Source organism: Lathyrus oleraceus, chromosome 7 (genome assembly GCF_024323335.1).
Source record: "Lathyrus oleraceus cultivar Zhongwan6 chromosome 7, CAAS_Psat_ZW6_1.0, whole genome shotgun sequence".
NCBI classification, from domain to species: domain Eukaryota; kingdom Viridiplantae; phylum Streptophyta; class Magnoliopsida; order Fabales; family Fabaceae; genus Lathyrus; species Lathyrus oleraceus.
This window is the reverse complement of record NC_066585.1, coordinates 320,041,598-320,055,765: the sequence shown is the minus strand read 5'-3', so window position 1 is coordinate 320,055,765 and position 14,168 is coordinate 320,041,598.

Below are 14,168 nucleotides of genomic sequence, written 5' to 3'. Positions count from 1 at the left end.
CACTCATGACTCTGACTCAACTGTACAACTGTACAAGATCTTGGGTTAATATCCCAATGCATCAACACAGTGGTGTGAGCAGAGGGACGACTCAACAAGAATAGCAGGAGGTGGACTACACACCTCTTGTGTCTGCCAATTGCCTTAATCAAGGTCTTTTCCTGCTTGGGGACAAAAATAAACAAGCACAAGCATCGCCTCTTAAGGAGGACTTCAGACAGGTGCCTGGCCAAGTAACAGGCCAGGTCTTCCAGACTACATGGAGAAAAGAAATTCTACCTCAATTGGTTTATACAACCAAGCAGCAGCACAAAGCAAGTTCAAAGATGAACTATTAGCAACTAATGTACCTGAAATCAATCAAATACAGTCAGTATACCAATCACAAAGTCAAAACAGACAGCATAAGAGCCAACAGTCAACACAATCAATCACATGTGCAAAGCATAAGTCCAAAGCAAGTGAGCTAAGCATCCTACAAAATAGAACAAGTTAGTTCATAACAATCAACCAAACTCAATCAACTTGCATTAATCTCCTTAAAGCATTTGCTTCCTAACCTGAAAAGCAAACTCAAATATGAGAAACAAGACCACTAGGACAAGCCTAGGGTCCAAAGGAGATGAAAAATTCAAAACAGCAAGTGAAAATTAACCAAAACCAAGATTAATCAATCAGGAATAAGGTCCAATTGGTCTCACATCAAAACTATGCACCAAATTCATTTCATACACAAAACATGTCAAACTATGCACTTTGGAATCACATTGGAGCAAACAGAATGATCACAATCAAACCAATACCAAAATAGCTCAATAAATTCCCAGAAAATTCAAGCTTAAACAGAACACATTCAATGAGCAACACATCAAATTTCATGCTATTTGGACCAGAGGAAGTATGGAAATTAAATTCACTAAGTCATGGTATGCAAATACAAGCTCAACCAATGCCACAAATTATGTATCAACTTCACATAAATGCAAAACAGAATTAGCACCAGATAAATGAACCACACCAAAGCCAAAGTGAAGTTAAACATGTTAAGAACCAATCCACAAAATTTCAGCTTCATGTGATAAGGCATGGGAATTTCACAAGTCATGTAAGTTGAACACTCCACAAAAATTCGCAAATGACTAAACAGCAAAGAAAATCCCAATCAAATAGGAAATGAATCAAAAAAATCTACAAAAAATCATGCTCAAACTAAACATACAGAAGTAATCACATGCAAAAAATTAGAGTAATTGGCATAGCACAAGTATGGAAATTAAAATCAAGAACATGAACAAAGCATAGTGTGACATACATTGTCACACTCATGAAGATCACATCATATCTCCTAATCCAGAAATGCAAAATTAGCAAACCATAGACCAAAATCACCAGGAATGGGTCTATATCAAGCACATAAAATTTCATGAATTTCTAATGAAGCATCATCATTTTATGAGCAAAAGAGTGAGCATGGTGCACAAAGGACACATTCAAACAATCCCTAGCCAAATAATTTTTGCACACGTGCACAATATGATTAAAAATAACCAAAAAATCCAGCACATCACAAGGAGAATGGCACAAAAAATTTCATCAAATTTGGATCAAAATTGAAGGAGTTATCATTTTTTGAAGATGGATGATCAAAATGAAATAAACATTTGAAAAGGAAATGAAATAAAATGAATTTAATATACTGCAGTGGCAATTTCGTAATTATGTGGCAGCGAGAGTGAAACGCTGTGTTTCATTTTATGGAGTGTCAGCATGCAATTGGACAGAAGCCGCGGGAAACAGGAATTCAAAAACCAGGCCAGGAGAAATGGATCACACACGTTTCTGAACGCGTTCTTCATCATGTTCATCAACATCATTACAGAAAATCATTCAAGAACAAACATTCATGGAATTGGACAAATCGTATATCATTGGAAGCGTCTCATCATGCAGATCACTAATCTAACAAGCAAATAACCTAAATCTAATCATGCTTCACGGATCGATCAAATTAAGTTTCACATTCAAGTGTTCAAATCAAGATATCTCATTCGACACTCAACGAAAATCAATTCTACAAGTTGCAGCATGCTCAGCAAGGAACGAACTATCAAAGCCATATCTTAATTACAACAATTATTGAGATCGAGTTCTAACCTCTTGGAGATGGCAGTGTTGATTCGTGCGTTTCAAGGTCCAAAAGCTGAAAACAGATGATGCTTGATGATGTAGAAGATGAATGGAGTAGGTCTTTCAGCTCCAGCGTGCTCCAGTTCCGAGAATTGTCAAACTGCCATGAATGCTCTTGGATGCAACAGTTCCAATTCTTCAATGCTTTGGCCAAGGTTTTGTGAAACAGATGATCAACACTACCTGTAGATGATGGATCACACAAAAACCAGCAAGAAGAGTGAAGAATTTCAATGAAAATGATGAAAAAGTGTGAAAAAGTTTGAAGAAAATTGAGAGAATTTGATGAGTTTTCTGTTAGATCTGAGATTGTGATTTGTGATTATGTGAATTCTGTTACAATTAAGCATATATACCACTTCCTAATCCAATTGTTAATCAAGATTAGCAAAATCAAGTGAATTAGTGAAATGAAGTTTTAAGTGTTTTGGCCAAAATGCCCTTTTCACAATGCATCCAATGTAACAGTAAAAGAGCAATTCAAGCAAGTCCAAAAAAATGATGTTTATGATGTGTTGGAATTGGTTTGAAGTGCAAATGCCATGTATTTTTCAAAAACACTATTTTTCCCACCAAAATGCAAATTAGTCCACTTGAAAAATGCCATTTTGCTATGATGATTTTTGATGAAATGTGATGATGCATCATTAAAGTTCATGTCAAATGTGGTTTGCTCAAAAAAGAATCACCCAATTTGGCCTTTCCATTCAAAAGTTATGCCACTTTGAAAATCAACTTTTTCTGAAAATGATTTGATCATAACTTGCCAACCACACATGAGAAATGAGTGTTCTTGGACTTTTTGGAAAGGCGAGAGCAAGATCTACAACTTTCATGTTGAACAAAATTTCATTTGAAGCATTTTTGGACACGTAATTTTGAGGAGAAAAACTTTCCATTTTTGGCAGTTTTCAATTACAAGTCACTTTCTATTTTTGGAAAGTTTCCATCTGACTTTATTTTCTTCATTCTTGATGTTTGAAATGTCCAATGAAACTTGTTTAGACATGAATGAAGTGTCTCTAACCCTCCCCCTCCTCCAAATCCATCAATTCAGGCACAGTTGACCACAATTGACTTTTCTGACTGATAGATGAATCTGGCTATGCACTGATCAAGTTGAGCTTCAATCTCCTGATGAAATGGCTCAATTATGAAACCCTAGCTTCCATAAGCTCAATATAATCATATGATGATCCCCATATCCATTGAAAACCTCATCTCCTTGACAAGCCCTGAGTGGCCCAATGCAGATGATTAGGGTTGACCAGTGGTCAAAACCCTAATCCCAAGGTATCTGATCAATCTCTTGGATGATATCAAGACCATGATGATGATGATGTATCATTGCAACCAAGATGAAGCTCAACCCCCTTGAGAATAAAAAAACCCTAATTTGGACCCCACATCCTCAGATGATTAGTAATCCATTCAATGAAACCCTAGCTTGCATCTTAACCTCTTTATCTCCTGATCAAGACTTAGGAGGATGACTTGCTCAATGTAGCCACATGATATGCAACATGCTAATGACTAATGACCTAAGAAATGCAATGCAATATGCTAAGCTAGTCCCAAGAGAGGAGGGCAAATTTTGAGGTGTTACAGCTGCCCCTATTCAATCCACTGTGAACCTGTCGATATGAATAGCCTCGGCTTTCAGATGATCAGGATGAAGAGTGATTGAATACCAAGAACAGACGAACAATTTGCACTCCGATGGGAAAATAATTAACAATGCCGGTCAGAATCGGCAAAGAAACAATGTTGAAGAAAAATCCGTCTGGTACGGAGACAGTCGGCCTGATCACCGAAACAGGAACGTCGACCCGGATACCAAAATAAATGGTAACGCAGGGATAACCATGGCCTGAACACCACATCCGCTGGGGATTATCATCTATTTTTTAATGCTTTTCTTGAACCCCGAAATCTTCTCCTTTTTTCCGTTTTCTTGAACCCCGAAATTTTCTTTCGCGCAAATGATCCCGGATCACTGCATTTGAACCCCGACATCTTGTTTGCCAAAATAATGAACCCCATTCTCCATTTTCTTGTGATAATTCCGCTGGCAATGTTGGAAATAACACCAGACACCACTCTGATGGCGACATATCAGAGGGTATACCTTCACAAAAGGAAGGTAACATGTGCATCTCTTCCTCAGAAGACACCCATAACGACCTCCATTGACCTCAGCCAAAGTCTAAGGTGACACATGAACAGAAGATAATCCTGCGGACCTCATCCCGGATATAATCTTCAACTCCAATCTCCATTTGGACCCCGCTCTCCAAAAAATGTCTCATCATTTCCTTTTCTCCATTTGAACCCCGATCTCCAGAAAATGTCTAAACATTTCCCTTTCTCCATCTGAACCCCGATCGTCGCGCTGATCGCGTAATGTCCTTTGATTTCATTTCCATCTCCGCCCGACGGAAAGATTTCCTCCAGTATCGCACTATTGGGGAATATTGCTGATCTGACATCATGATGCTAAACTCCTCAGAGTAACACCTTCAACCAGACACTGACTAATGATTGGGAAGAAACTCGACGTTTACTGGACATCGAACAATGATGTTTACTTGACACCAAAGAATACTCGACCAGACACTTACTGATGACTGGGAGAGAACTCGACGTTTACTGGACATCGAACAATGATGTTTACTTGACACCAAAGAAAACTCGACCAGACATTAACCAATGACCGGGAGGAAACTCGACGTTTACTGGACATCGAACAATGATGTTTACTTGACACCAAAGAAAACTCGACCAGACATTAACCAATGAATGGGAGGAAACTCGACGTTTACTGGACATCGAACAATGATGTTTACTTGACACCAAAGAATACTCGACCAGACACTTACTGATGACTGGGAGGAAACTCGACGTTTACTGGACATCGAACAATGATGTTTACTTGACACCAAAGAAAACTCGACCAGACATTAACCAATGACTGGGAGGAAACTCGACGTTTACTGGACATCGAACAATGATGTTTACTTGACACCAAAGAAAACTCGACCAGACAGGGATCGACACGACACTTACTGGTATCGCCAGGATGACATCCACACTTGTCCAAAACCAGGCAGACGCTTGCCGGGGATTAACTGGGAAATACTGTCGCTCCAAAATCACGATGCTGAACTCCTCAGAGTGACACCTTCACCATCTGGCGAAACCAAATCTCAAGCGGTAACCACGGCCCGAGTCGCGCTGATCGCGTAACATTTCTATCTCTGTCCGACGGAAAAATTTCCTCCAGTATCGCACTACTGGGGAACATTGCTGACCTGTCGTCATGATGCTAAACTCCTCATAGTAACATCTTCACCATCTGGCAAAACCCATTCTCAAACGATGACCACGACTTGAGACTAGCTTATGCTTGCAATATGATGCATGATTGATTTTTCTGTGTAATGCTCCATAATTATGGAAATGCTACGCGATTCATTATACAATATGCTATGCTTATCTACATGATGAATGTATAAAAAGTATCCCCCTCAAGGGACTCTTCTGGGGAGCTCGAGACACTCTGCTGAGGAACTCGCCACCACTCCAATTTCCGCCCTGCTGGGGAATAGCACTGCTGCTGGGAAATAGGCAACCCTTGCTGAATAATATCTCCTTTGCACTCGATCCGCTTGGGGAATTGCTGGGGATAGAACCACCAATGCACTCTGTGGGGAAACAACAGTCTTTGACTTGCTGGGGATATACATCCTGACTCTGCTTGGGAAACCCTCACAGATACCTCCGCTGGGGAATAACAACCTCCAGACCTGGCGACTGGGGAAGCATCAATCTGCAATCTGCTGGGGATAACCATCCTGACCCTGCTAGGGAAGCCACAAACCTTGGATCTGCTGGGGAATTTAGTCATTCCGACTCTGCTTGGGAAGGAGGACAGTCTGGTACTGAACACCCGACGACTCGTCGAACCATGGTATTCATATCCAACTCCAATGTCAGCTTTCCAATTTTGAGAACTCCCAGACTCGTCTGGACTTTTCTGATTCATCACCATGTATTCCCAACTGCTCCGCACTCGACGGAGAGCGAACTCCTGGGATTTATACAGGCTTTTCAATCTTCAGACTTTGAAGAGTCTTCTTGATTAATTCTCAAAGGTCATCGTACGCCTCGTCGTACGTCTCGTCGTACGTCTCATCGTCTTTTCATCTTTCGTCCATTCACTCGTCCCTGATTGGACTCCGTGGGGATTGTTTCGTCAAAGGCTTCCACATCACAACCTGCAAGTGAGTGAAAATATCTAACAGTTCCTGCAAAAGAGATCGTTAGATAAGAACGTGCCCCAGGCGTGTCAAGATTTCAACACTTGGGTCACTCAACCTTCCGAATAAGATTTCAAGCTTTCAATCTTATAAACATGCATTGGAAGGGACCTGTATGTCTTAAAATGTAAGATTCTTTATCACAATAATTGAATGTTTTTGCAATCAAAGCGGTAATGAAAAACAAAAACAAAATTATTTGACTGAATATGCATTTTATTGATTGAAAAAGTGTGGCTCAAATTGAGCAATACAAAGGAAGCAATTCCTGAAAAGAGGTAATTGCACACAAAAGGAAAAATCTATCGTAATGGCAATGTGAAACCGCGATCTCATCGAGTTCCAACTCGGTTACACCCCATATGTCCTCAGACTCTCCGTGCTTTCTGCCTTCTGAACAAGACGATTCTGATTGATCCCTACCGGGTATTATCCATGATGCTTTAACCAAAGCGCACGGTCATGCCAGACGCAGTTGTTCGTTTCAATCCCTCTTTTTCCTGGACCGCCCTTTCAGGTTTTTAGTCCACCGGGATACCCTTTTTTGCCCAAGTCGCCTTTCCAGGTTTTCGACTTGCCGGGTGTACATTTTTTTCTCTTTTATCCCTAATTTTTGCCCGAACCTTTTCTTTCTGTTTCTTGATTCGCCGGGATGCCCATTTTTGCCTGGACTATTTTATTCTTTTCGTCCAGCGGGTCTCTTTATACGAAGTATTTTTTAACTGCGTCCGCATTCACAGGGGATGGAAAGTCTTCGCCATCCATGGTCGTCAGCAACAAGGCTCCGCCAGAGAAAACCTTCTTAACCACGAATGGACCTTCATAATTGGGTGTCCATTTGCCCCTTCGATCGTTTTGAGGAGGAAGGATCCTTTTCAGCACCATATCACCTACGTGATATACCCGAGGTCGTACCTTTCTGTCAAAAGCACGCTTCATCCGCTGTTGGTACAACTGCCCATGACAGATGGCTGCCAGCCTCTTTTCCTCAATCAGGCTCAGCTCCTCATACCGGGTCCTTACCCATTCAGCCTCTTGCAATTTCACGTCCATCAGGACTCTCAAAGAGGGAATCTGAACCTCAACCGGTAACACAGCTTCCATTCCATATACCAAGGAGAAAGGAGTTGCCCCAGTAGATGCACCGAGGTACAATACCCAGGATACAAGCTTCGTACTTGCCGCATTGTCGGCGCCTTCAAATGTTAGCCTAGCAGCACAAGGAATGTGGGGTCCTTTCGGCGCAATCAAAATGGTACTAACTCATCCACATCAACCTTCCCCCATCAGACATCAGAATCCGTTCGAATTCAGGGTCAGGCCCCTCCTCCAGGATCGGTTCCTCACAATCTTTTGATTTGAGCACCTCGAGATGTCCTCATCAGGGAACTCAAACTTCCTTGGTTGATAATCCTCAATGGGTTGCTGGGCGAGGTAATCAGACAATACACTCCCCTTGATTGCTTTCTGAGTGGTGTACTGAATATCGCATTCAATCAAAATCATTTGCCCTCTAGCAACCCGTCCGATCACTGCTGGCTTCTCAGATATGTACTTGATCAGATCCATCTTGAAATCCACAAAGTGGTATGAACCAACATACACTGTCTCAGTCGACGAGTAGCCTATGCCAAAGTACAACAAGTTTTCTCGAGCAGTGAATGTATTGTTTCACAGTCGGTAAACTTTTTGCTAAGGTAAATTGCATGCTCTTTTCGACAAGACTCGTCATGCTGACCCAATACACCTCGTAGACCCCTCGAAGGCTGTCAAGTACAGAATTGATGATCGTCCCTCTACAGGGAGCATCAGAATCAGAGGTTCCTGCAACTTATTCTTTTATTTTTCAATGCCCCTTGGCAATCATTATTTCACCTGACCGTTTGATTTTTTTTTCAACAGCTTGAATGGGTTCACACATGGCTGTTAGGTGAGATGTGAACCATGACATGTAGTTCAATCTACCTAATAGACCACGAACCTCTTTTTCCGTTCTCGGTTCAGGCACTTCTTGTTTTTCTTTTCTTTTTTTTTCTTTTTTTTTTCTAGCAGGATCAACCTCGATTCCTCTTTTACTTATAATGAACCCCAGCAGCTTACCAGACCGCACTCTGATAGTGCACTTATTTGAATTCAACCTCAGTTTGAATTGCCTCAACCGGTCCACTCACCTTGGCCAGATTTGCCAGATGCCCCTCTTCTGTTTGGGACTTTGCTATCATGTCATCAACATAGCATTCAATTTCATGATGAATCATATCATGAAACAAAGTCACCATGGCTCTCTGATAAGTAGCACCGGCGTTCTGCTTCGCTAGAGGACAGTCTCCTCTCCATGGTAGCTTGTGCATAATGACATCGGTATCCGACCCTGGCATATCCTGACACGACCAGGCGGAGGTATCCACATGCTCTTTCAACAAGGCTACCATTTTGCTCTTGACTTGCCTCTGAAACGGCCCTAATTTTCTTTACTTCCTTTCTGACCTCAGCGGTGCTTGGAGTAACAATCTCAACCCGCTCCACGTGCGGCTGAATCACCTTCTCCTCTTGTTTCAACAACCTGGCTAATTCCAGCAGATCACAATCTTCTTCGCCTTATTCTTCGGCATGATAAATCGGATCGTCAAAGTCATATGAGGTGTAACCAAATCGTTATCAACGAGATCCGGAGAATTATTTTTTTTGAAGTCGGAATGAGACAGATCAAAAAGGGGAAAAATGAAAACAAACATTGCCATTTTTATTTGTTTTTAAACTGCAAAAATAAATGAAAAACAGGGAACACCGCTTTTAATTTAAAAACATCCCTTTATTTATGATGCAAAATGTTGCAAAATGAAACATGAGGTGGCCCTTACAATGAACCATTACGTGTCGGGCAACACGTATGGCTTTCATGCATATAAAATCAAAAACAGAAATTATTACTCTTCCGGATGAGTGACAGTGATGATCTTTTTAGGCCTTCCAGTTTTGGACTTCCATCCCTGGTGCGCACGGCTTTATCCAACCATCAAACTCGCAGTTACTGTCAGTCTCTTCACCTACCGCAAAGGCGTGATCCGAATCTTCAACAATTGCACCCACCATCGCCTGACCATGTGCCGGCATGGGATTGGCATTGACATTCGGAGATGGTGCAAAATTGATGGCCTTAGAGTCTACCAGATCCTGGACAACATGCTTAAAAGCCCTACAGCCCTCAATGTTATGCCCTGGTGTACCAGAATGGAATTCACACTGGGCATTCTCATCATAGTTATGAGGCCTCTGATCTGATCTTAACGGAACCATCGTCCTTGGCTGAACCAACCCAAGATCCATCAACTTTTTAAACAGCACAACATATGTCACGGGCGGCTTGTCGAATTGACGATCAATCCCTTTTCCTCTCACTTGATACCCGACTCTCTGTTGAGGTGGCTGATGTTGCTGTCGTACTGACTGATTACCAGCAGGGGTGGTTACCGCAGCAGTGTGCTGGTAGTAACGATCCCTACCGTGTCCCCTTTGGGCATACACAGCACTTGATTCTCCCTCATTCTTCCTTTGGCCATTTCCGAAGGGCTTCTTCGATCCTGATGACGAAGCATTTCCCTGTATTTTTCCCATTCTCAGCCAACTTTCAATTCTCTCCCCAGCCACCACAATATCTGCAAAGTTGGTCACCGGGCATCCAACCATCCTCTCAGCGAATGCCCCCTGCATAGTCTCCATAAAGAGATCAGACATCTCCCTGTCCACAAGTGGAGGTTGAACTCTGGCCGCCAATTCCCTTCACCTCTGAGCGTATTCTTTAAACCCCTCGTTTGGCTTCTGAGACATACCCTGCAGCTGGGTACGACTAGGAGCCATGTCAGCGTTGAACTGATACTGTTTAAAGAACGCGTCACCAAGATCTTGCCAGCTCTTGACATCAGATGACTTAAGCTTGGTGTACCATTCCAAGGAGCCTCCGGACAGACTGTCCTGGAAGAAGTACATCCACAGCTTCTGGTCCATGGTGTAAGCTGAGATCTTACGGACGAATGCTTGCAAATGAGTCTCCGGGCAAGAACTCCCATTATATTTATCAAATGCGGGCGCTTTAAATTTCTGTGGGATCACAATCCCCTCGACTAGCCCCATGTTTGACATGTTCACGACCCCAGGAGTGGCATAACTCTCCAAAGCCCTGATTTTTTCTGCCAGCAGTTGAATCTCCTTGTTCTGTGGTCGGGCACCGTATTGCCCAAACGGTTCGTTATGCATGGAGAACTGATCAGCTTCTCTATCTTCCTCCCTATCATCATCAACCCCGAAGAATGGAGGGGATAGGCTATCTTTCATGTTGTTGCCCATCTGAACGGGTTGACCACCAGTGGCAGCACCAAAACCACCAGCATTATTCACTACGCCCACAGTCGTTCTCTTGCCACCCTCTCTAGAACCATCGAGCCCCTGGTTGGAGACACCATCCAGGTTGACACCACTATTTGCCGCTGAAGCCCGCTCGAGCTTCTCGACTTTATCAGCTAGAGCTTTCTGACCAACTGCAAAACCCTGCATGATGTTGATCAGTTCGTTCATCTTATCCTTCAGCTCGAGAATATCCGTGTTTGGGAGATCCATCAGTCTGGGAGTGTTGCGTCGAGTAAAGTATCTGTGAGGGCGTGTTGAGTGCAAAGGTACAACTCTACGAGCACGAGCAATGATTCCTGCAGTAATCAAGCACGTTAGAACTGGTCCCTGCAAAACAGCAAACAGGTTAATATGCATGAATGCAACGTCTATCCATACGAGGAAGCTTCTATCTTTCGATCCTGGTTTCATCGAGACAGATAAAATTTCGACAATGACATTCTGACATCAGGATGTCTCTCAACCAGAATCTCAATCAACAATGGACCCTGAGTATGGATAGACATGAGTTAGATGCCGATGAATGCAAAATGTGGATGATGATGATGCGTGAATGCAATGCACTGTGCCATCCTCCAAGTCATCTGATCATTTGTTGTACTGAGCCCCGATCTCTAAATCGATCACAACCATCTGCGGTACTGAGCAATCACAAATCCGACTTGGGAGTTCCGAAATAAACGGAACTGAAAGATACATCACCATCATCACCAGACAATCTCTGAGTAGATAACCACAATAATCTCTGAATCGGCCCGGGGAATCCCGAAATAAACGGATCCCCACTGATAAATAACACGGACAACACTTCGGCGTCTCGGAAATAAATGTCCATAAATCCGACTTATAAATAGGACTCTGATCAACAGAACCAATAGTCACCATCAAAGTCACCATCTGAACATGCATCTGAAAGAATCACCCTCCCCTCACAGGTAAATTCTAATCAGGTCATCCTAAGGCGGATAATAGTCTCGACAATCGGGCAAAGATACTCAACGGGTTTGCCCTTTCGGGTCTGCCGCTGCAGCTCTCTTAAGATTGTCTAAACCAAAGATCCGGGAAATGATCGGTCACCGAAGTCAATAGTTCAGATGAAGTGACTCAACCAGAGTGGAGTACCCCACAAAGGAAGAGCACTATCAAATGAACCTTGTCCGGCTTGTGGTACATCACATTGCCAAGCACATGTTGACCTAACATGAATGAGGCAACATGAGACCACACTAATCCTAGGTGTATACTCGGGCCTGGGTTTTAGCCCCACTCAGAACACCCACCCCAAACAGTGGAACCACCTGCACAGAGGACGACAACATGACAGTATGATGCATGCAAATATTTATGCAAATATATACACAGTCAAAATAATAAATGCAATAAATAGCGGCACAAGCAACCTAAACTATCCTAGAACGCTAGGAGAGACTCGCTTAGGGAAGATGGACCAACAATAGGTCAACTTCTGAGTCCCCAACAGAGTCGCCAGCTGTCGCATCCGCGAAAAACAACCGGCGGGCTAAAACAAAACAACACAGAGCCGCCACCGTGCGTTATTTATCCCAAAAGAGGGAAAGGAAACGCTCGAAGTAAACCTGGGAAAAGCATGGTCTCGCGACCAAAGAGAATGGGATCGGGAGTCGGTTATGCGAAGGGAAGGTATTAGCACCCCTACGCATCCGTCGTACTCGACGGGATCCACGCTCTAACAGATAGGTTAAGGTTGCTAAAACAAACATCACACACACACACACTGAAGACAACACAGGTGGAGGAAAAGGGGAGAGGGCTCGCTAGGACATCACATCCTATGCCTACGTATCTCGCCTGGAACGAGAATCAGAGCTGCCGTAGTTCGGCTCACGCACGCCGAAACAAAACACACGCAAAACAGGCAAACATGGAACCCGAATGCCAATCGCTGGACTTACATCGGCTTCCGAACCAAACAAACCCACACTGGAAACCAGATGCCACTTGATGGACTTATACCGGACTCCAAGCACACAACAAAAGGATATGGAATGCCAATGGCTGGGCTTACATCCATCTCCTGACACACTCAAGAAGAAACAAGTAACAAGCTACTAAGGAGTCGGGAACTCGAGCCTAGCAACTGTCAAGCAAACACACACAAAAGAAAAAGGGTGCCCGGAGAGATCTCGCACGGTCTCCTGCCTACGTACCTCATCTGGTATGAGGATCAGGGCGACGTAGTTCCCCTGAACGGGAAAGAAATTCTAACCAGATACAAAGGGAGACACACTACTAGGGAGCTGTACTCGAGCCTAGATGTTATCATGCATCATTGCCCTATGTCATGGTTTCTATCTACTTGCACAATAACAAGCTAATCCTAACCAGGAAAAAGCAAAGCATGCAAGCATAAACAAAACAAATCAAACATTCACAGTTAGCACACACTATATACAGACAGATGTGGGCTCAATCAAGGGTTAAGTTGCAAAAAAAACACAACTGTGTCAGGGTGGTGTTAGCTCTTAACCCTGACATTGAGAGTCAGGGTGAAGCCAGATGAAAGGTGAGTGAGGGGTGTGCCTCACAGCTCTTATCCCTGGCCAGGGAGAGCTTCAGACAAAGGAGTGTGGGTTCAGAAAGTGGGAACCCTTCTACACTCATGACTCTGACTCAACTGTACAACTGTACAAGATCTTGGGTTAATATCCCAATGCATCAACACAGTGGTGTGAGCAGAGGGACGACTCAACAAGAATAGCAGGAGGTGGACTACACACCTCTTGTGTCTGCCAATTGCCTTAATCAAGGTCTTTTCCTGCTTGGGGACAAAAATAAACAAGCACAAGCATCGCCTCTCAAGGAGGACTTCAGACAGGTGCCTGGCCAAGTAACAGGCCAGGTCTTCCAGACTACATGGAGAAAAGAAATTCTACCTCAATTGGTTTATGCAACCAAGCATCAGCACAAAGCAAGTTCAAAGATGAACTATTAGCAACTAATGTACCTGAAATCAATCAAATACAGTCAGTATACCAATCACAAAGTCAAAACAGACAGCATAAGAGCCAACAGTCAACACAATCAATCACATGTGCAAAGCATAAGTCCAAAGCAAGTGAGCTAAGCATCCTACAAAATAGAACAAGTTAGTTCATAACAATCAACCAAACTCAATCAACTTGCATTAATCTCCTTAAAGCATTTGCTTCCTAACCTGAAAAGCAAACTCAAATATGAGAAACAAGACCACTAGGACAAGCCTAGGGTCCAAAGGAGATG